At 50.7% G+C, this 23,272-nt stretch overlaps 1 protein-coding gene across 4 annotated transcripts in view; it reads right to left on the bottom strand.

The window, feature by feature from the left end:
* TSKU (tsukushi, small leucine rich proteoglycan) overlaps positions 1-20,046 on the bottom strand; it is a 28,729-nt gene extending 8,683 nt beyond the window's left edge. The window contains exons 1-3 of one of the 4 annotated variants that reach the window (XM_090030732.1): positions 19,932-19,985; positions 2,922-3,263; positions 1,837-1,959 (exon numbers count right to left, since the gene is read on the bottom strand). The gene's annotated coding sequence lies outside the window, so the exon portion shown is untranslated. Of the gene's footprint in view, positions 1-1,836; positions 1,960-2,921; positions 3,264-18,808; positions 18,830-19,931 lie in introns of those variants that run through there. The other 3 variants (XM_090030731.1, XM_090030733.1, XM_090030735.1) reach the window with 3 other exon arrangements.
* Between the last annotated feature and the right edge of the window lie 3,226 nt (positions 20,047-23,272).

Below are 23,272 nucleotides of genomic sequence, written 5' to 3' on the forward strand. Positions count from 1 at the left end.
GATCCTAAAACTTCAAAATAGGGACAAGAAACAGCCAGTGACTCTGCTGTCTCACGGGAGAAAGTTGGGATCAGCTCTACTGGAATTACACTGGTGCATGAAAAAAAAAAAAAAAAAAAATCAGGCCCAGTGCTAGTTTTTAGTTAGAAGATCAATGCCTTCAGCAGCTTACATCTGCGAATTCCCTTCCTGCCCTACTTCATTAAGAAAAAAAACCCGGCAGGAGTAAACAGAGAAGACAACCCAATAAGGGTTTCTGTTCCAGTACCAATGACTTGTGACTGCTTCAAGCCTTCTAGGAGGGAGCTGGCACTTACTTGATGCTGATAACATGGAGTGCATAACAGAGACCCTCAAGACTAGCTGAGCTATTTATGCAAGTTATCGTCTGTTCCTAGCTGAGGGAGCAATAACCTATATCGGTGCTGTTGTGGATTTGCACTTATTGGGCCTCTTAATTGCCTTGTAAACAGGATGTAGTTTAACTATTACAAGGCAAGAATTCTCTTAGAGAACCGCATGAAATCTTTAGAGGGATAACAATCTCGTTTGCCAATTGCTTCAATAAAAATTAGAACAAATAAGACGATTGTCTTTCAGGCCAAGGAAAGACATTTATGTGGTCATTTAGCCAAAGAATAAAAGAGAACCAGGTGCATTGTTCTTATCTTGGGATGGCACGGTCTGCAGCACATTTCTAAGGAGCGGAGGGAATATGCCACAGGCATTTCTAGTTCATTTGTGTGTGGCATATATTAGAAACCACATCAAATTGCCTTTGGCCTCCTGCCTACAAGCTGCTCTGTTGATAAAGGCAGGAAGCCAAAGTGATCCCCTAGTAACAAAGTTATCCTTCCAGAGTGAAGGGCAAGGCTGTCCAACAGGAAATGTTCACGAGGGGCCAAATGCTGCTTGCCCATCTGTATGCCGACAGTAATTTCAGAACGCACCAGGAAACCCATGCAAGTCGAACCCTTTTGCGTGTTAATGGGGAAGACCTCAATAGGTAGGGCTCATTTCCAACAGGCTCCCACAGGGATTGGTTCTTGGCCCTACAAGAGTCAATGTTTTGCAATTCTCTGGGCTGCAATAAAATAGTTGTTGGTATTTTATTTTATTTTTTTTAGGACACAAAGATTACACAAGGGGAAGGATGTTCAGCAATCTCCATTTTGCCTGGTTAAATGGTTGGAGTCCAGGAAACTGTTTTAATACACCCCAGGGAATGCACCTGGGAATCGTGCCCACAGGCCGTGCTTATGGGATGCGACACTGTCTGCAAAAGCAGTGACCCGGAGAGCATCTTTGGAGTCATTGTAGGTGATGGCTCCTGCACAAGTCTTTAGGGCAATACTATGGCAAAAAGAGCCATCAAATGATCTTGAGATGCATAAAGCAAGGAATGCCCAAGGGAGGTGGGTAAGCAATCTTGCCACTGATAGGGCTTTGACTACAGTGCCCTGGCCCAGTCCAATGCCCACGCTTCAAGCAGGATGTGGAAATAGTAGCACAAACTCCAAGGAGGGCAACACAACTGATTTGAGGTGAGCATGATATTGCTCCACACTTAACTCTATTTACTTCTGCTTCCCTCCACTGTAAAGAGAGCACCTTGGACAAATATTGGCTTCAGTACCCATGCACAGTCTAGAGTAAATGCCCAGATTTAGTCCAGGGGAAGCAGCTGGGGTCATCAGCTGTTAGGATTGAGTTGGGTCTCTTGGTTTTAGAGCCCAAGCATGGATTAGACTGCCTATAGACTCGTTTTTCATCCCATCTTGACCTCCACGAGCGCATGGATGGTTTTTGCATGTTCACCATGCAGCTGCCATTTACCTTAGATGCAGCGTAGTCCAGTGCTGGGGCCAGAACTCGAATGATCCCCAAGTGCAGTGGCTGGCTCTGACACTGCTCTGCTGTGCAACCTTGGGTGAACCACTTCCCCTTTGGCCTTAGAGTCTACGAAAAAATGAAGAGACGGGATGTTAGATAATCTGGTCTGACTTCTGTTGAATTTCATCCGGCCCATGCTAGGAAGTGGTGGAGCTCATGAGCCAAAGGACTGACAGCAACAGACTAGGACGACAGCTTAAAAAAAATAGAAACTTCACCAAACTTCAGGAACTGGTTGATAGGTTGTCTAAGGAAAAAAAAAGAAGGGGGAAAATGGAGGGAGGGAGAAAGTGCAGAAGTGCTGGCAGTTACTGAAAGAGATGGCATTAAGAGACAAACTATTCCGACCAAGAGGGAAAGATAGGGAGCAAACAAGAAGAGACCAACATGGATAAAGCGGGAGCTTTTTATGTGACCTAAAAAGTATGAAGACTGGAAACAAAGACATGACTAAAAGGAATAGTGTGAGCAGGTAGGGATAAATATCAGAAAGGTTAAGGTGTAAAAGAGTCGAAACTTGCTAGGGACATTAAAAAAAGCAACAAATAAGGGCCTATAAATACACTGGAAAAGGAAGAGAAAGCCTAGGTCTATTGCTTAACGGGGACAGGGAACAGGACAGCATGCAACTTGCAGAAGATGGCTGTATTTGATGTCTCTTCTGCTTCAGTCTTCACAAAAAAAGGTTAATTGTGACCAGATAGTTAATGCAATTAACTTCTACAAGGGGGTAGCAGTGTAGGCGGAAAGAGGGAAAGAACATCCAGATAGGCTGGATGCATTCAAGCTGGCAGGGGCTGCTGAAATTCACCCTGGAGTATTAAAAAAGCTAGCCGAAGCAATCTCTAAATCATCAGCAATTATCTTCAAGAATTTCTGAAGAATGGGGGCAGTCCTGAAGGACTGGAGAATGGTAAACATAGTGCAGGTCTTTCATGTGTTAAAGGAGGACATGGGAAGTTAAGACCATGTCTTTGGTAATTGGAAAGACGCTCGAACAAATGAACAAACAATCCATGTATAATCACCTGGAGAATAACAGCTGATAAGAAACCACCAGGAATAAATCACTTCAAACCAATCTAATTTCCTCCTTTGATAGGGTTTGCAGATAAGAGGGAAGCAGCAGACGTGACATCTTTTGACCTCAGTAAGGTTTTCCATGCCATCCCCACGAACATACTAGGTATCAATGAAATCACTGACGGACTGAGGATTTTCAACAACTTGTGCACCCGTTGCACTGAAGTTATCAAGGGTTTGCTGTTAAGGTGGGAGGATGCTTTTACTGGGGTCTCACAGAGGCCTGTTCTGCACTAGTATTTTCACAATGCACAGAAACTATAGATGATGCCTGGGAGGGAGTGTACCTAGGAAAACAGAACCAAAATTGAAAATGGTTGTGAGAAATAGAATAAGTTGTCAAAACCAGCAAACAAAACCAATAGGACAAATTCAGGAAAAGATACCAGCAAAGATGTACATTGTTGGATGGGTGGTAACATGGTAACACTGATGGCTCACACGACCCCAAGGCCAACCATGACTGAGCATCACTGCAGTAGGCAAGTCGATCCTCCAGCAGCCGAGGAAGGCGAAACAATTTAAGGTCCCTGCCAACCTCACCTGGGGACTCTGAGCAAGGAACATCAGTCAAGCAGCTCTGAAAGCCATAGAGTCGCGGAAAATGAGGGTGGGAAGGGACCTTAGGGGGGTCACATCTAGTCCAACCCCCTACTCCAAGCACGACCAGCCCCAACTATATCATCCCAGCCAAGGCTGTGTGAAGCCTCGAAGGATGGAGACTCCTCAACTTATCTAGATAACCTGTTCCAGCGCTTTACAATGCTCCTCACGAGAAAGTTTTTCCTAATATCCAACCTTGCTGCAACTTGAGCCCATTGCTCCTTGTCCTGTCATCTGCCACTACTGAGAACAGCCCAGCTCCATCCTCTTTGAAAACCCCCCTCAGAGAGTTGAAGGCTGCTATTAAATCCCCTCTCAGTCTTCTCTTCCAAAGACTAAATAAGCCCAGTTCCCCCACAAGCCATGTCCTCCAGCCCCCAAACCATTTTCATTGACCTCCGCTGGACTTTCTCCAACTTGTCCAATCCTTTCTGTAGTGGGGAGGCCCAAAACTGGACACAGGACTCCAGTTGTGGCCTCGCTAGTGCCGAATGGAGAGGAACAGAGGGGAACCATCCCTTTGATTGGCTCAGAGTACTGCACCACCCCATGCGGTGGACCATCTAGGGCAGTGGAAAATTTCTGACGCTTTAGAAGGCGAAAACCCCGCAAAATACATCCTACTGTACGTCACAATGGCTTCCTTCTTGACCACTGCAGCTGACTGCTGAGGCCCTGAAGCAAGAGGTTTAATTCCTCTCAATGCTTGTGGATCTGTATTAAGACCATATAACCATGATTATAATAAGTGCTATGTCCCGAGGAATTGCAGCCACCCTCAGCATTAAGAAAAAGCCACGTGCAGCTGAGAGGTCCCCATGCCCAGCAAGGGGGGGGGACAAGGGCAACCTTGACCTCCTGCTGTTTCTCCTCCAGGCTCAAAACTACAGAGTCTCTACGTGCCCTACCTTCTGCTTGATACTTATATGGTGAACAAGGTCCCTCAAGCATATTTACTTAAGCATCCCTCAAGCATTTTACAATGCTACCTCCACATGTCCCATGCAAGGTGGCAGGAAACCGAGGCGTGCAGATCTACAGCTCACAAGGTAGGAAGGGGCCGACATAACCATCCAGCCCAGCTTCCACCCCATGCCATCTGAAGAATTGCTCCCCAAAAGCTTGATTAACGCATCTCTTAAGCTATGTACTCTGATGGGCTCAGGGACAATCTCCATCACTATGTTGTTTCAGTGCTTAACTAACATTCACTGCTAGAAAAGTGCCTTTTGAATTCCCTTTGCTTCCACTTCCAGCAATTAGGTTTTCCCATGTCTTGGCCTGCAAGGCAGAGAAGTCCTGTCCCCGCCATTCAGATTTGCTTTTCCGCATGCAAGCTGAGCAACCCAGTCACCCCTCGGCCTTCTTGGCAGCTGAGCTGAATTCTTTCAGTCTCGCATCCCCAATTTGCTTTCCAGTCCTCAAAACATTTCTGTTGCCCTCCTTGGAGCTTGCGCTAGTATTTTTGCATCCTTCTTGAAGCATGGGCACCAGACTGGGCCAAGGCACTGTAGTCAAAGCCTTATCAGTGGCAAAAATCGCTTACCCACCTCCCCTAGGCATTCCTTGCTTTATGCATCTCAGGATCATTTGATGGCTCTTTTCGCCATAGTATTGCCCTAAGGACTTGTCACCCAAGATGACTCCAGAGATGTTCTCCAGACCACTGCTTGTGCAGACAGTGTCGCATCCCATAAGCATGGCCTGCGCACACAATTCCCAGGTGCATTTCCTGGGGTGTATTAAACCCGTTTTCTGGACTCTGATGGTTTAACCAGGCAAAATGAAGATCACTTAACATCCTTCCCTTCATGTAATCTTTGTGTCTTTAAAAAAAAAAAAAAAAAAGTAAAAAAATTGCAACAACTATTTTATTGCAGCCCAGGGAACTGGAAAACATATTGAATCTTATAGGGCCAAGAACCAATCCCTGGGGGATCCTGTTGAAAACAAGCCCTGCTCATTGAGGTCTTCTCCATGAACACGACAATTGAAGATATGATGAGAAGCCAGTTCCTAAACCCCCTAGTTCCGTCCCCGTTAATTCCACGCCAATCAAAACGCCTCCATTTCCCACCCTTGCTCTGTCTTGTCTGTGCATATCGCAGGCTCTTTAAGGCAAGGCCTCTCCCTTTCTATATGCTGGCAGAGTGCAGAGGACATCGGGACTTCAATCCCACCAAAAGGGAAGCTTAGGATGCATATGAGGGAGAACGTAACTCAGAGCAATTCAGCACTGGAACAGATTAGAGGCTGTGCAATCTCCCTCACTGGACGTTTCTAAGTGCGCGTTAGACAAATATTCGTCTGGGATAATTTGGACAGGGATGACCGTGACCTAGGCAAGGGCTGGACTAGATGGCCTCCCAAGGGCCCTGCCAGCCCTGTTCTTCTATCATAATCTCCCCCAGTACAAACAAAGACAATGGTTGTCCAGAAAGTTTCTGCAGGTACATAATTAAACCCCCCCCACAAAAAAAACAAACAAAAAACCCAAGAGCAAAACAATGGATAGACATGTGCATGGCCCAGCCCAGACAAAATGTACATCATGCTCTTGCCACGTGATACCCTATGCCATGCTTAGCCTTGCTCTTGGGTCTTCAATGAGATCTCTCTGGGCACCCCTGGATCAGAGCCTACACTTGAAATAGGCTTTCAGCTACACAGATTTTAAAGCCACATGTCAGATAAGGAAAATCTAGTTGGCGTTTCCTCCTCCCCAGTTGCCTATGGCATTACTGCAAAGCCACACTGCAAGCAAGCAACCCAGGAAACAGAAAAAGACTATTTTAGGCTATCGCAGAGTTCAGCAGCCTATAATCGAGGCTTCTCTCCTTGCCTTCCCCCACGAGCCAGCAGACTTACTGGCACCACTGTCCGCTGGGATTTGGGGTGGTGCAGGACAGCATTGCCATTACATGTTCATCGGCAATAGGGAAGGGTGCGTGAGAAAGAAACCAAGTTTGCGGCTGCGATCGTCACCACTGCCCTATGAAGGGCCACAACATTTCTGAGAACTGTGACCACCTTCAAGCTGGAAACTTCCCCTGGCTGGACTTTCCCCGCTGTCTTCACTACAGCAGTCTTAAAGCACGCTGAAGACCAGGGAAAGATAACAGTGAATGGAGCAGGATCTCTCATTCATGCCATGCCCATCAGATTGATGTTGCGCCTGTGCCAATGGCACCACATTCAGTCTTTAGTTCTTCTAATTTGGTGCAACCCGTGACAAGCTCACTTCCTCCGGGGGCTACATGGAGAGAGGCTTGCGGTACGGGACACTTAACATGCATTTAATTCAGACCACAGTAAGCGTTACTGTGCTGTAGTAGAAGTTAGAGCACGTTTGCAGCAGCTGCGTGGTAACTCTTACTACAGTCTGTTGCACGCGCAGCTCGGTGATTGTCCATCCCAGCACGGCACAGGAGTCTTTAACCGGCTCTGGTTCAAGCCAGGGATGAGACCAACAACAGAGGCTTGGTACACCAGAGGGGTCCCTGGATGGTTGAGGACCACAAATTGCTTATGTTATCTCTGTGGAGGGGTCCAACAATAGCTGAAGACATGTTGCTTAACATCATCTGGCAATACTGCTTACAGAGGCAGGCAATTATTTCGGGTGGAGGGCCGCTTACTGAGTTTTGGCAAGCCATCAAGGGCCGCATGACAGGCAGCCAGGGACAGATAAATATTAATTTTCTAAATTTTTTAGAGGCCCCGTGGGCCAGATACAATGGCTTGGCGGGTCGCATCCGACCCGCAGGTTGCATTTTGTCCACCCCTGCCTTAGACAGAACAAGGTGCAATGTTCTCAAGTTGCAGCAAGGAAAGTTGAGGTTGGATACTAGGAGCAAACTCTCTCACAAGGAGGGTTGTAGTGAAGGACTGGAACAGGTTACCCAAAGAGGATGGGGAATTTCCATCTCTGGAGGTGTTTAAGACCTGGCTAGACAAATCCTTGGCTGGGATGATCTAACTGGGGACAGTCCTGCTGTGAGCAGAGGGTTAGACTAGATGTGACCTTCTCAGCTAGGGACAGAAGTTACACATAAACCGGTTTAAGTGATCAGAAACCAGTTTAAACCTGTAACAGAACATGAAATTCAGTGCACAGACATCACTTTCAAAATGGCTGAAACTGGTTTAAGATAAACCTGGTCGAATGCATTATCAGACTTCGCAGATTTAAGTCAAACCCTTTTATGGAACTTCTGTCCCAGACTTCTTCCTGGTTTAAGTTAACTTACAGTCCCCCAGCATCCCAGGGTGCTTTGCAGCTCTGGGCTGTGCTGTGCTATCTGTTCTCACCCCTGCCCCTCCCTAGCTGGGGCATTATCACTGCTCCGGCTGGCGGCGAAAGGGTTGGGAAACCCTGCTGTGGAGTGCCCCCCTCACTGCTGGGGTGGCAGAAGTGGAGGGGGGCAGGAAGCGTAAACAGGGGGTCTCTGTGATTCCCCACTTCCTTTCCCCTTTGTCTTAGGCCTGGTGCTGGGGTCTGGCCATGCCCCTGCTCTCACTGCTCAACTCTTTGGTGCCAGCCGGGAGCTAGGGTCTGGCCACACTCCCCCCTGCAAAGTTTGAATCAATTCAGCCTCAGGCTTTTTGAATATCTGTACTTAGCCCTGGGGTCCCTTCCAACCCTCGTTGTCTACAATTCTTTGATAGAAAGTCCTACCTTTACTAAGTTACAATGTCACTTAGCATGTGTTTTACTGCTTGAATGCACGGACACTTGCATTTTAAGTATGGTTGACCCATCCTAAGTGTCCTACATGACAGAAGCCCAAAGTAGTCCCATTTTCTATAAGCCGTGGCAGCACTGGCTGAAGGGCTGTGTCGAGTCACTGCATGGTTTAGGACTTCCCAATTTTGTCACTTAAATCACAGAGTTGTGGACTTTCTAACCTCAATGACCTTTAAAAGGAAAAAAAAAAAAGAAAGAAAAGGCTTACTTGGGATCTTTGCCACCAGTTTCCAGGCCTAGCTATTTTTTTCTAGCAGGGATACGGAAACTTTGTGCAAGCATGATACTTCTACCAGAAGCAGCAACCCAGATTCTCCTCTGCTTTATCTGTTGTCCCCATTAAGTAAATGCAGAGCCTTAGTACCCAGGAAAAAAAAAAAGGTAAAAGGCCAAAATATCAGACGTGCCCAGGCAGGAAATTGGAAAGAAAATGCCTTGAAAGCTAAGCAAGTTGCCTATGGACATCAGAGGGAATAAAACCCTATGGGCTGGGAAGAAGAGAGCATTAGTGATTTCTATTTTTAACTAGACATGGCAGCTTGAACAGATCTATCAGGAACCCCCACGATGCTATTTTACCAGTCACTTTTCTCACAACAGCAGCACTTTCAAGCTTGTCTCGGTCTCTGGAAAACATCCCCCTTGATTGCCAAGGTCTGTGCACACCTGGGCTTTCTGTGCTCCGGATAAGCCTGCCTGCATTTAATCAGGCTATACACCTGTGGTTACTGTCCAGCATTGTTTTCCTCACTGGGGGCGACTGAAGACTTTGGAGTTTTTTCGCTGAAGCATCAATTCAGCTTCCAAAGCCAACTCCCCAGGTTTCATACTCAAGTGCAAACAGAGAGCAAAAAAAACTGGCTGAAACCAGCTTAAACGCAGCGACTGTTAAGCTCTTAAAAAAAAACAAACAAAAAAACCCCAAAAACCCCAAAAAACTTTGAAGATAAAAGAAACTTTGCATGTCTCTCCTGGAAAAAAAAGCTCCCTTTGCAGAAATGTTGATGCAACTCAGGACTCAGGAGAGGGATTTTTTTCTTCTCTTGTAATCAGTTCAAGGGAAGGGGCAGTCGAGATTCCCCCTCCTGCTCCGTATTGCTTCATGGCAAGCTATGATAGCTTTTCCTTAAAAAGAAAGATCCAGGTGGATCAGCATAAAAGTACAGCCGGATCCTCCGAGGGGTGTTTGCAAAAAGAGACAACAGGAGGTTCACACACTGGGGGAGTTAAAGGCAACTATTTGAACGCCACGGACACTTGGAGCATCTGGCTCATGGCTCCAACTGGTAAGGAAGAAACTTTTAGGGGTGCGGGGGAACCGCCTGACATTTTAGGCCTGGTTCTGTACTTGTCCATATTGATGGGAAAGCAAAAAGCGGCACCATCCCACTGAGGTCAGCAGGGTTACCTCTGGCTTTGCACCGCTGATAGCAAGATGAGTGATCTAGCCCATCCTGCTAGCAAAGGGTGATGCTTTTAATCGATCCTTCTTTCAGGACTGTTTGTAACAGTCGCTTTGCATGCGAGCAGCCATCGGAAGTGGCTTTATCTGGGTAAAGTGCCTTCTTGCTAAGCTTCACTGCAATTGCACAGGTCCCTCCTCTCTCTCTCTCTGTTTCCTGACAGATAATTTGGGATGGTGTCTGCTGTCTAACACTAATCACCGTGCTAGGACCAGGCGTGAGCACTTGAGACCCAACCATTAGGACTCCTTTATGTTTAGTGGTAATAACATAAGGACACGGCTAGAAATGGAAATCATTCTCCAAACACCTACAAAGTCCTCTGCTGAGCGCCCCGGCTTCCTTGGAGAAATGAGAAGGAACCACAGAGGCCAAGATGCATCTCTGGGAATCAGAGAAAATTAGGGTTGGAATGACGCTCACTTTAATGAAATGCAGTAACAGATGTGAAAACACCCATTTCGCCTTCAGTCGGGAACCTGGCGGCTAAAGAGGGAGTTGCTAACGAGCAATGAACCTGATGGCGTAAGGCAGCCCGGGGTATCCAAGGAGACTCAGCAGGTGACATGCGAGGCACCAACTTCAAGAGTATGCCTATCCTACACTGTACACACAACTATTTTGTTAAAGGGAAGGAGAAGGATTTAAGGAAAATTATAGGTTGCTCTTCAGCTGGTGTCAGTTGCTGTTAAAGTCACGAGGAAGGAGAGCGGGTCATGCGCTCAGGATCTGAAAGACCCAGCTCTGCCACACACTTTGAGGAGTGTAGGTTATAGCTGTGTTGGTCTAAGGACATAGGTAGACAAGTGTCTTTGGGTAAACCTGATATCTTTTATTAGACCAACTCAAATAGTTGGAAAACATCATTTGTAGCAAGCTTCGAGGGACTTCTGGTGACCTCCAAGAAAGGGTGTTGGTGTCTACAGCAGGACACGGCACCTCGCTTCTGCCCAGGGCCACACACACACACACACGCTTGCACACACAATGTGGGCACCTAACTCCAGCCTAAGCCTGAGAACCCAAAACTAGATGTGGTTCTGGCTAAAGTGCCCCCAGGGATCACTCCAGTAGGCACTCAAGCCCCACCTTGACAGGATGGGAAGCCTCACAATGCACAAGCAAGGCCATTTTTTTTTTTTTTTAAAGTTGGTGAAAACACCCTCGTATCACGGCGTAGTGGTTAGAGCAGTCCGCCAGGAAGCAGGGGACCTGGGTTGTAGCTGCCCACAGCTGTCAGTGAGCCCTAAAGGGGCACCGTCCACCCCTTTTAGGTAGTGCTACTGCCTCAATGGGAAATTCATGAAAGGGTGAGGGCACATACTCAACTCTGCAGCCTAGCGGTCAGTGCATTCCTCGTGAGAGATGTGGTAAATGTCCCAAATTGACTCTGCTCTAGAGTGTGTCTGCATTTTATACCATGCCTCAAATGCAAGGCACAGAAGGAGCATGGGCAGAAGGAGCATGGAGTCTTCCTTCCCAGCCAAGCACTTGACTATCGCATCCTGGTAGGTAAAAGTCAAGTGTGCTCCGGTGCCAGCATCCTGGTCCCTTCCCTGAAAGGATGGAGGACAGGACAGACCTGCCCACAGGAGGATTGTGGGCCTTGATACCCCGGGGCTGTATGCGCCATTGTGTGGCCTTTGGAGAAGGGCAGGATTTCAGAGCTACCCTGTGCTCAATGTTTTCTGCTGGCTGGGAACACCCCACTGCGGAGGATGGGGTGGTCCTGGAAGTCCTCGAAAGAGGCAGCTGCCCATTCACACCATGCAGCCTTTCTTGCTAGGGCTCTGCCCCGCTTACAGGACTGGAAGCAGCTGCCGTATCAGTCCCAACTAACAGGAGGATGCTGGGAGAATGGTGCGACTCAGAAGACTCAGCTTGGAGGACGGTCAGGAGAGGACTTGAACCCAGGCCACTGCCCCAGATTCATCTCAGGCCTTAACGCTGCCTGATACCAGTCTTCATAGATTTTAGGGCTGGAAGGGACCTATTAGATCATGGAGTCCGACCCCCTGCCCTGGGCAAGAAAGTGTGCTGGGGTCTTCATTTAGTCAAAGCAGCTGTTGCTGGTTGGGTTCACTTTTTCTCCATATTTGCTTGCTGGCATCTGCCTTTGTACCAATGCACTTCACAAATTGCACCCAACTAGAAGGCGTAGCAGCATCAACCCAGTTCTCCGATGTCGGCTTGTCTCTGTCAAGGCACTGAGGGGTGAGTGACCCGTGGCTAACAGGAGATTGCTCTGAACTGACTCATCAGTGGGGAAGTGAAGAGGGGAGCCTTGTCTTTGAGGAAGGAGGTTAGTGTCCATAGCCTTCCTCGGCACTGCAACCACCTGTCCAGTTGCATAACTATTCAGGCTGCTGCGAGAACCAGACAATCAGGCCATTCATAGCGACGTGTATCCAGACTTTCTCCGCAAGAATGAAGAGCAACATTTGCCTTTAAAAATGAACCCTGCCTGACAACACGGTGAGCCTGGGCTGGGGCGCGCAGAGGCCTGAGCCAGGGGAAGGAAGGCTGACACTCACTCCTGACTTATCCCAGATCTTCATCAGCTCCAGATGCAGACTTATTGCTCTGACAAAAGTAACTATTAACCAATGCACCATAAAGAATAACCTGGCTCCAAGGACAGTTCCATTATACTTGTATATATTACCGGGAAGCCCAGATGACAAAAATAGCAAGAGCAAATGCCCAGCAGAGGAGCTGGAGGCCAGAAGTATTTAAGAGGGAGTCACTTTTGCCTGCAAAACCTGAACTGCAGTGCAGACATGCAGGGTTAATCCTGGCAGAGCCACAAGGCTGACTGTGTGTTTGCTTTTACCAGCTTATGTGCTTCCTTTGCTCTGATGAAACATCCCTCACTGCCCTTAAAAAAAGGAAAGGGAGAGTGTGCAGAAATGCAAACTGTAGTCCCTTAAAGGGAGAGATGCCTGCTAAACGAAAGCTCGCTCCAACTCTTCTCTTCCCAATACTGTCATACTTACGATCTAAACGTTTACACAAGCACCAGTTAATTTAAGTTGTGCAATTCCTTCATCTCCCTCCCTCGCCCGCAACCCAACAGACACAGGCATTTAGAAGGAAGTCAATGTGCGGTTTCATGCACTCTTGGATCTGACAGGGAGAAAGCCTGCAAGGACATGTACCGACATACCAGCAGGTTCCAACTAATTCACTTTTCCCACTGCAACACAGCCGCTTTGGCATTGAGTAGGCCAAGTTTTTCCATTTCCCACAGAGTCAAATCCTGGCTCTAGACGGCATGCAAACTCCCAGCAGCTCCAGGATTTGATTATGCAGCCAGGCAGTGGAAGACGTCTGTGCTAACTTCATCACAGGCAGAGGAGGACTGCAATCATAAGAACACCATAACTTTACATACCACAAAGATTTCCTTTCTTCTAGCCGCTACATCACAGCTGACTTGCAAAGACTCTGCTCCTGGATAAGCATCTCTTGACACCTTTTTAAAGCATAGTTTTCCCCCTTACCCTCCCATGGATCAATGCCCGTGCTTAGCATAGGGACTACCAGAAGGAAACGGAGTCAAGGCAATAGTCTTGATGACCGTTTAAAGCGAGCGATAAACCGTTATATTGCACCATGCTGTAGGGAGGCCAAGATAACCACAAACAGCCTTCCATTGCAGCAGGCTACCCGCGAGGCCAAGAGCTTAGCAAGTGTAAGACAGACGCCCCAAGTTATAAACCGCAAACTGATTGCTAGGCAAGAGAGGAAAGCAGGTCAAGCAGGAGAGAAGTAGGCCAGCAGGTTTAAGGAGTCCTGCATCTTCTTTCACCTGTTTACAAGGCTCTCCTGCCTCTGCTTGTGGTGCATTGTGGAAGCCCGGTCTCCCCAGCGCTCTGGCTCCCGGGGCTGCAAAACACCCCCGATGACACGTACTTAGAGACAAACACCACACTCAGGGTAAGAGCACAATGGCAAGAAATGTGACAAAAATAAAAAAAATAGAGGCTGCTACTGTCCAATCCTTCCTTCCTTCCAGAAACCAGGCTCTCAGATACATAGCAAAGTCTGCTTGTCACTTTATGTAGCACAGCTAAGGAAACCCCCAAGCCTGGGACTGTCACAGCACACCACCATCACAGAGATCGGGCACCCCATACCCATGGGCCAGCTCCCAGCAGGGGCTGGGGTTCCCAAGGACAAGCCCTGAGAACAAGGCCAACGGAGGCACACGTAGGATGCCGAGTGTGTCGGTGTCTGAGGAAGCACCCTGGCTTCAGCAAGGTTGCTTAGGAAACCCCGTTGGCTGCCACCAAAAGCAGTGCTCCTGATGTGGCCCTTGTGGACTACCAGGGGCCTCCCCTGAGCAGATGCCCCCAGAAGGCTTCACAAACCACACCGCGGGGGTGGGGAGAAAGGGGACGGCAGGAAGGACAGGGCAGGTGATCCCTGAAACCTTCTCTCCTAATGCCGTGGCCCACTGGGACTGCAACTCTGAAAGTCGCCGCCTCTCTCCAGGAGAAGAGGAACAGCACCGTGGAGTATGCCAGTGTGTCGGCTGTGCGTAAGGACAGCTCTCTTCCATCTCTAGAGGACTTTCCCCAAAAAGAGCTCTGCAAATAGACTACCCCATCTTCGCACCAGAAACCCCGCCCCCCTTGCCAACCCACCTGCCCTACCTCACTCCAGCACGAGCACATGCCGAGCCCGAAGCAGCTGCCACCCGAGACACGGAGCAACTACAAGGCAACGGAGGAAAGTGGGGATTGCAGGATCCAACTGGAAGAGGCCAACAACCCCCCGGAGGCATTGCCAAGTTCTGGTCGGAGACCACCCTGGCTCTTACTGAAAGGGCCATGAGTTTTTACAAAGGACATGCCGGCTAATCTACAGCTTCTCTCTTGTCCAAACGGTGTCCTCTCCAGCAATGCAAGCCAGGCTTGTCCTCCTAACCCTACGGAGCCGCTGTGGCGAAGGGGAACATGGCAGGATACAATGCTACCTAGAGGGCTGCTCTATAAGTCTTCCCACCCTCACATCAGGTCACTACCATGGGCCATCTCCCTGGCCTGGGGCCACTGCTAGCTTGCATATCCCTTTCCGCCCACCCTGGTACTGCCGACAAGGGCTTGCCTCCTCCCCACACCCTGGATGCTACGCGCACAGAGATCCTCACTTCCTTTCCCCAAGCTAGAAGTCCCAGGTACCCTGCAACACTGCAGCCACCAGCTCCGCTTTCTGCTCTTGCAGCGCGCTACTCTCTGGGCCTCTTCACCGCCTGTAGCTCTCAGAGTGCAGCTGCAGACCCTCCACAGAGGAGACAATAAATACGATCCTGGCCGTTATTTTTGCTAACGGCGCAGCTGGAAGCTCCAGGCTCCCAAAAATTCCTGCAGCACGATTAGCCTCAATAATGAGCAAGGTCTGCAGCATGGCAGGGGCCCGGTGGAATACCAATGATGCCCTCCAGACTGCTCCCCCAGCCTGTCGGTCCAGCGCACACTGCCTGAGAGCAATTAGCTGCATTAGTAGGTTTTAGAGGATGCTTATTTGAGGGAAAAAAATCGGGGGAAAGAGATGTGCATTTTGCTAGTGACAACAAAAGCTGAATCTGTAGGAGCCCAGCTAATACCTTTAAGAGCCTTTTGCTCATAACAAATATATCCTCTATTTCAGCCAATTTTTAAACCATTTAAGCACAGAGGGAGGAGACAGCCCAGCAGTTAGGATACCAGTCTAGGGCTTAGGAGGCTTGGGTTCAAATGCCAGCTGCACTACAGGCTTAACTCAGACACCTAGTCCCTTTGGGCACTTTTACAAGTGTTCCAGGGGTGGGAGCAGTGCTTTAATTAAAGTGGCGCAGCGTCTTGTGTATCAGCATCCCCACACTTAAAAATGGTGGTGGGGGCACTTGAACTAAAGCTTGTTTGATGAGCTTTTTATTTCACCGTTGGGAAGTGCAGGGATGCTGATACGCGAGACAGGGGAGGCTGCTGGAGCACGGTAATTACCACACTCAGGCAGACTCAATTAATCGTGTACAGGCACCCTTTTTGTGCCTCTGACATCCCCTTCTGTGGGGCAGGGTGCTGTGAGCATGGACACAAATACTGAGAGCTGCTCCGGTGGTATCAGGATAGAGGCCATAAATACCTTTGTACAGCTGGTTTCAAAGCTAGATAGGAACATTGGCCTGGAAGTGGCCTCCCAGGCCCTGGAGTCCAGTCCCCTGTATTCAGTGGAAAAGGCACACGAGAAAATTAGACACACGCTGCAGTTTCTTCACAGGCAAGCTTATGCTTCTCATTACAAACAGGATTATTAGGAAGTATCTACATAGTCTTTGAATGGAAGGCATAAGTCTTTTATTAGCAGCAGCCTTATACATGTAACGCTGTGCCGCCAAACCTTTTGTGGGTTGGGATCTAGTACATTTAAAGCCAAGAATGTCCCCAGGTTTCTTAGATTCACTCCAAAAGTCAAGTGGGGGGGAGGAAAGCCCCTGTAGTTTGCTCGTGTGACCTTGACTTTGAAGGGTGTGCCGGACCTGAAGGAGCTAGACTGGTTTTTGCTTTAGATTGCAAAGAAATCCTCAACCCCTCCCTGCCTCTTGCACTGGAAGCCACAATGGACTCAGGCCTGTGTCCCTTCTCACAGCTGCCCTCGTGGCAGCAGAAGTCCTTATTTCTACGGCAAAGCCATGTCCCCTCTCTGACGGAGAAAAGGCTTCTGCGACCCTGCCGCTACAGCTGCACACAGACATGCCTGTGCCGTCAGCTGGCTGCTGGGACTCCTTCGGCCACCGGTGCCTTCCCGGGAGCGTGTGGGCAGAGCCGAGGAAGAGAAGCAGCATGGACCCGACAAGAGGGAAGGAGCACTCAGTGCAGAGAGGAGGCTGTCGATGCAGACAGGACAAGAGAGCTGCAATGTACCCCTCTGGGAGGGAAAGGGAATCTCTGCTCTGCTAACAAAAATCCTTCCTGAGCCCAAATGGCAGAAGCCAACCTACCTCAGGAGGAGGCCACGCTCGTGGTGGCTGCCACTAAATTCCCACTGGGCTGAAGAATGAGCGCCCAGGCATAGGTTAGGAGTCATCGCCCGAGGCTTGTGACCACAGCAGGCTCCCACCAGCGTGATCGCTCCCCTCCTCGGATACAACCGAGTGACTCCCCTCCCTCGGCTAGAAGCCACCTACATGGCTATAAGGGAAAGGAAGAGTCCCTTAGAGCCGTCAGTGCCACGGGGAGATAGAGGGAAGGATACAGGGAAGGAAAGAGGAGCAACAATGGTGGGTTCTCATCTGTTCCACTCACCTCCGCTCCCTGCCCAGATATAAAGGCTATTAGCTGCTGACCCACCGTTGGATCCAGCCCGAACTGCCTGGCACCGCGCGGGGAGAGACAGGTTGGTTTATACACTGCCAAGGAGCTGGGGATGATTTGTGGTGGCTGGATTCTCCTGACACTTTCACGCTGTGGATCTCAACCCTCCGGAGCACAAGGGGTAAGAGAAAGCAACTCTCATTCCAGACACACTCACACACACTCACGATCAGTTCAGGATAACAACCACACTAGAATACACACACACACACTCAGATCCAAGATAACAACCGTGTTTGAATGCACACGCACACACACATACACACACTCTCATGATCAGTTCCAAGATAACAACTGCGCTTGAATGCACGAGTGCATGCACACACCCATGCACTCATGATCACTTCCAAGATAACCACACTTGAATGCACACACGTACGTATACACACACACACACACACACACACTCACTCAGTTCCAAGGTAACAACCACATTTGAATGCACACACATGCACAAATACGCTCATGATCGGTTTCACGTTAACAACTGCACCTAAATGCACATGTGCACAGACACACACTCAGTTCCAAGATAATAATCGCACTTGAATGACATGCACGCACACACACTCAATTCCAAGATAACAACTACACTTGAGTGTGTGTGTGCGCATGTGCACACATGTGCATTCATGATCAGTTCCAAGATAACAACTGCACAGGAATACACACACATCCACACTATGATCAGTTCCAAGATAACTACTACACTTGAATGCACATGTGTGCGCACGCACACACACACACACCGCTCCAAGATAACAACCGTGTTTGAATGCATGCACACACGCACGCACACACACACACACACACACACACTCATGATCAGTTCCAAGATAACTGCACTTGAATGCACACGCACATATCATTAGTTTCAAGATGACAACTGCATTTGAACGCACACGAATGCATGCACGCGCACACACACTCATGAGCGGGGTCCAAAATAACAACCGCACTTGCATGCGCACACATATGCATGCATGCACACACACATACACACACACGCAGTTCCCAGATAACAACCGCACTTGAATGAATAGCCACCAGCTGCATTCATCCCCGACAGGACTGGGTGCCAAGGTTGACCGAGTCTGATTGTTGCTCGGCCAAAGTTTATCTCTTCCTGCCCCTGAAATCTAGTTGTTCGGAAGTTTCTTTTGATAACCAGCCAAGCCGTTGGCTCTGGGGCGTGCCACGGAGAACACACCACTCCTCTCCCATCTCCAACTGGTACTCAGCCTTAAACGTGGCATCGAGGGCTGGTAAAAAAGGATTTCTTCTCTGATCAAGGGAGAGACCCCTTCCCATGCTGCCAGCCCTTATCCCCCCACCTCTCCCCACCAGCCAGCTGACTAGGATGAGGGAGAAGAGCCAGAGGAAGGGAAATGGTTAGGGAGAGAGTGCAAACTCTAATCCCCTCCCGGAGCCAGTCCCTCGCTCCTGGCTTTGCCTCGCAGGGGAGACATGTGCATTGCCAGAACTAGCCCAAAACGTGGCTCCTTGTTTTACGCAAGTCCCCGTGTGGGCTTTCCTGCCTGCTTCACGCAGCATTTTATTGCCACGCACAATCTCCTCCTTCCCTTTAGACAGGGACCTGCTCGCCTGTACTCCCCCCACACCACACCCCCTCCCAGGCATCCTAACCCCATCCCCACCTGGGGTCTCTTCCTGATGGAGGGACTCCCAGGGATCACCCAGGCTGGGGGCAGCTTGCAGCGGGTGTCCAGAGCATGGCTTCAACCCCGAGCTCTGGCGTCACGGCAGGAGACCTCGGTCCAGTTCTGCCACAGACTTTGGGGTCAAGTCATACAGCCTGCACCAAGAGGGGGACAAAGGCAGACGCGATGCAAACCCTCTTCAGAGGTGCTTTACAGTTTCAGGCTCCCACCAGTGCTATTAGCATCCCGCAGCACAAGACCCCGGCTCCGGGCTGGGAGCGCAGCAGGGCCATCGGCCGCCCGTGCATCTGCCGTCCAGCCTTGGCTAGCATCCTTCCTCCCGGTTATTTCTTTGCTCTGTGCCACGGCGATTTCTCCCGCGCGCTGGCGTGCTAGCAGGCGTCCTACGACGATCACCGAGAGGCGAAATCTCCACCGCAGAGCAGCGATTAGGGAGGCTCGTTTTCTCCGGCGACTTCCCACCGACGCTGGGCACCCCCCGATTTCTCCGAACAAGCTTTCCCACCCGGAGACCGGCTGTTTTCTGTTCCCCCCATCCCAGCAGCTGAGCGTCCCTTCATTTTCACCGCTGGCAGTCGCGCCGTCGGGGGTGCCCGACTCGCCCAGGTCCCTGGCTGCATCGGGTCTGCGGCCTCTTTCCTCTCCCCACGCACCTGACCCGCAGCGGGACCCCAGGGCAGCTGGGCCAGGGGCCACGCGCGGCGCCCACCCGGGGGCGTCCGCCCCCGCGTGCGCTGGCAGACGGGGCAGGAGGGGCCGCGGGCCCGAGCCCACCCGCGCCACGGGGCGGGGGTCGTGCTGGGGGGCCCGCGGCCCACAAGCCGCGTGCGCAGCCCTGACCCCGCGACCCCCCGACTCGCCACGTCGGGGGCCCCTCGGACGCCCCGGCAACTCCGGCTGGGCTGGGAGGTCTCCCTGCGGCCGGCCAGGGGCGCGGGACTTTTGCGACACCCCCGCCCCAGCCTCCTCCCGCACACCCCCGGGGCAGGCGCCGGCGGCTGGGGGCGTCCTGCCCTTCACGGCCCCCACACACGACTCTCCCCGGCGCCGGGGCGGCGACTCGTGCCCCCCGCGCCCGCGGGCCGCGGCGCTCACTCACCTCAGGGCGGCGGCTCCCGCTGCCCGCACCGCCCGGCCCGGCCCGCGCCGGGGAGCGTCTGCAAAGTGCTGCGCCGGCGGCGGGCCGGAGGCGCCGCCCCTCCCCTCCCCCTCCCCCGGCCGGGGGCGGAGCGACCCGCCTGGCGGGGCACAGCTGGCGCGGGAAAGCCGGGCGGGCGGCTCGGCGGCGGGGGAGCGCCTGGGCTGTGTCTGAGGTGGGGCAGCGGATATTTATTCTCAGTTCTGGGGCGCCGGATGTTGCGGCCGACCCCGCTGGCTCCCGTTCCCCACCCCCCTGCCCTGCTCCCTTGGCGGCCCTCGGCTGCGGCCCGCTGCGTGCAGGCATCGCGCTGTGCGCTGCGGGGTTTGTGGGAGCGGGTCTTGCGTAGCTTTCCGTGGCTCCCGAGGGCAGGGGGCAATTTCTAGGGGCTCCGTTTTAAGAAATATAAACCCTGGAAAAGAACAAGTCCGGCACAGGTGGCAGCCCCCCGCCCCAGGGCTGGGGGCAGGCAGCAGAAGAGGGAGGAGGGGGCTGCAGGCCCAGGCCGCAGCAGCAGCAGGGGAGCAGGGCCCAAGCCAGGAGCCTCAAGGCGGCTCCTGAAGCCCTCTGGCCTGTACGTGGCCTGCGGGCCGCCGCTCACGGCCCTGTTCCACGCTGGGGAACGCAGGTCAAGGCAGGCTCAGACGCTGGTTAGGTATTGACAGATGCTCTCCCCCCCCCCGGAGGAACCATCAGCTGGTCGGATCCAGCTGTTTTCCCGCTCTATGGGGCCAGAGGGGCACAGCTGGGTCCCAGCCTTCGTGCCGCTGTCCTCACACGTCCGGACAGCAGTATAGAAACAAACGGGCTCAAAACGTGAGCCGCTCTGGTGGGTTTCCCCCCACCCACGTGGAAAGCCAGATGCCTCATCGTCTCTCCTACGTCTGACCAAGACACTAAAGACAGCGCCTCGCAATCAGTCAGATGTTGCTCAGTATATGAAAATGTATGCACAGGCTGGATTCTCCGTTGTATTATTTCCTTCTCGTATGGGAGAGGCTTCATCGATTTTAATAGAGTGCAACAGGATGAACGGTGGGGAATCTGGCTTCTGTCTTACATTTGGGACCTCCTGGGGCTTGAGGAATGGTACAGACTCCATTGGTCCTAAACCTCCAGTTTCTAAGCCCCATTTGTTCAGGAGATACCAAGCATCAACCTGTGGATGGCCCAGGCACTGAGCATTGTGTGTTTTGGGTGTCTTAAGGGTAAACTCGATGATCTCCCGAGGTCCCTTCCAGCCCTAATGTCTATGAAATCTATGAAATCTATAAAATTGGATGGGAAAAGCCACATTTTGGAAAAAGGAGATATTTCTCTGGTGGTTGACTGAAACTCCTCAGCCATTCCTGTGGTGTTTGAAACAGCGCCAGATGGGCAAAGTGCTGAGGAGATGGTTGCAGGCATGTAACAATGGGATCTGTTATTGCCCCGGGGAATCTCACTGCCACTCGCCCTGTGCAAGTTAAGGCTGGGTTTCAAAGCAGTCCAAAAACAGGTGGGACAAAGGTAAAGACGTCAGCGTAACCTTAACGGTCTCCCCCTTGCCATGGGACGTTTCTTGCTCAGAAACATAAATGCAATGCATGAGTATCTGAGGGCATAATTAGGCCCAGGGTATACTGGGGTTACCTTTAATAGCAGTAATCATTTAAAAAATGCCTTGTGTGTAAAGTTAATGAGTGCAGTTTATTCTGAGATCCTTATCTTTCCAGTTTCTTTATGCAAGTGCAATGCGTGTTATTGTAGTTTGCATTTTTAACTTTCCTTTTTGTGAAAGAATAAGAGGCAATTTAAATGCTTTGCTATTGATTTCTCTCTGAATTTCCATAATTAGAGCCAGAAATCTGCGCCCTGAATGGAACTGTACTGTGAAACTGCAGCACGAGCCCACACCTACATGACTTTAATCACCAATTACGGGGTTTGGTGCAGGAATTGCTAAGCGAAAAGCTCTGGGCCTGTGTTTTGCGTAGTCAGAACAGATCACAATGTGGGGGGGTTTTTTGTCTTAAATATCCGTGACTATGAACTAATACTAGGCTTCATCTCACAGTGCTATAAACAGTGTCGTGCTCCAGATGTGACCACTGGGAAACTACTCTTAAGACTATGATAACTCTGCTGAGATTGCAGAGGAAGGCTGGTCTTGTGAGCAAAACCATAGAGAAGTTGGGCTGGAAGGACCACCGCAGGTCACCTAATCCAATTTTCTGCAGGATCATCCCTATCGACACCATCCTAAACACATCCATTGTCTAACCTCTTAGCAGAACTACACAATCAGCCCTGACACAACACACACGTAACACCTGAACCTGCCCCAGGCAGCCAATGTCCTGTTTCTGTAAAAGGTCATTATATGCCTAACATATCCCAGGTAGACGTCACATGCCCCACTGCAGAGGAAGGCAAAACCCCGACAATCTGACCATGAGGTCAAATTCCTTTTTCACCCCAAATATGCCAATCATTAAATTGTAGAAATGAAGGGCTGGAAGGGATCTCGAAAGATCATCGAGTCCAACCCCCCTGCTCTGGGCAGGAAAACTGCTGAGATCAAATGATCCTAGCGAGGTGTCTGTCCAGTCTCCCCTTGAAGACTTCCAAGGTTGGGGTCTGCACCCCCTCCTGGGGCAGTCTAGTCCAGACTGGTCCCCCTTGATCGTAAAGAAGTTCCTCCTTGCATCCAAAATAAACCGTCTAACAGCTTATGGCCATTGCTCCTTGTCCACCCTTGGGGCACCCTAACGAACAGTTTTTCTCCCAGCTTCTGATAGTCACCCGTTACATATTTATAGACAGCCACCAAGTCCCCATCAGTCTTCTCTTCCCCAGGCTGAACAGTCCCAGATCCCTTCATCTTTCCGAGTAAGGTTTGTCCTCCAGGCCCTTCATCGTTTCTGTGGCTCTTCTCTGCACCCTTTCATGAGTCTCTATGTCTTTTTTGAAGTGCGGCGCCCAGAACTGGACACGCTGCTCCAGTCCGACCTTAAGCAAAAGGGCAAGACACTCTAGCCAGGAACCTCCAGCTTTAAGTCCCGGTGGCAGCATTGGCACACCACAGTCCAGATCCCCAGCCTTGGCTGCAGCCAACACCCAATGCCTCTGGGAAAGGCTTAAAAAAGCCTCTGACATATAGAGGCAGAGGCTGTGGGGGGTGGAGGAGAGTGATTCCTTCCCAGCTCCATGTGACAACCAGCAAAGCCCAGAAGCATGAGAAATACCTGTAGTAAAATGTAGGCATATGTCTAGATCATCTATGCCTAGATCATCCCCAATCAGTGGCTGTCCCACCTCTT

The sequence above is a fragment of the Crocodylus siamensis genome, chromosome 1, assembly GCF_052110815.1.
Source record: "Crocodylus siamensis isolate JL-2025a chromosome 1, ASM5211081v1, whole genome shotgun sequence".
Lineage (NCBI taxonomy): Eukaryota > Metazoa > Chordata > Crocodylia > Crocodylidae > Crocodylus > Crocodylus siamensis.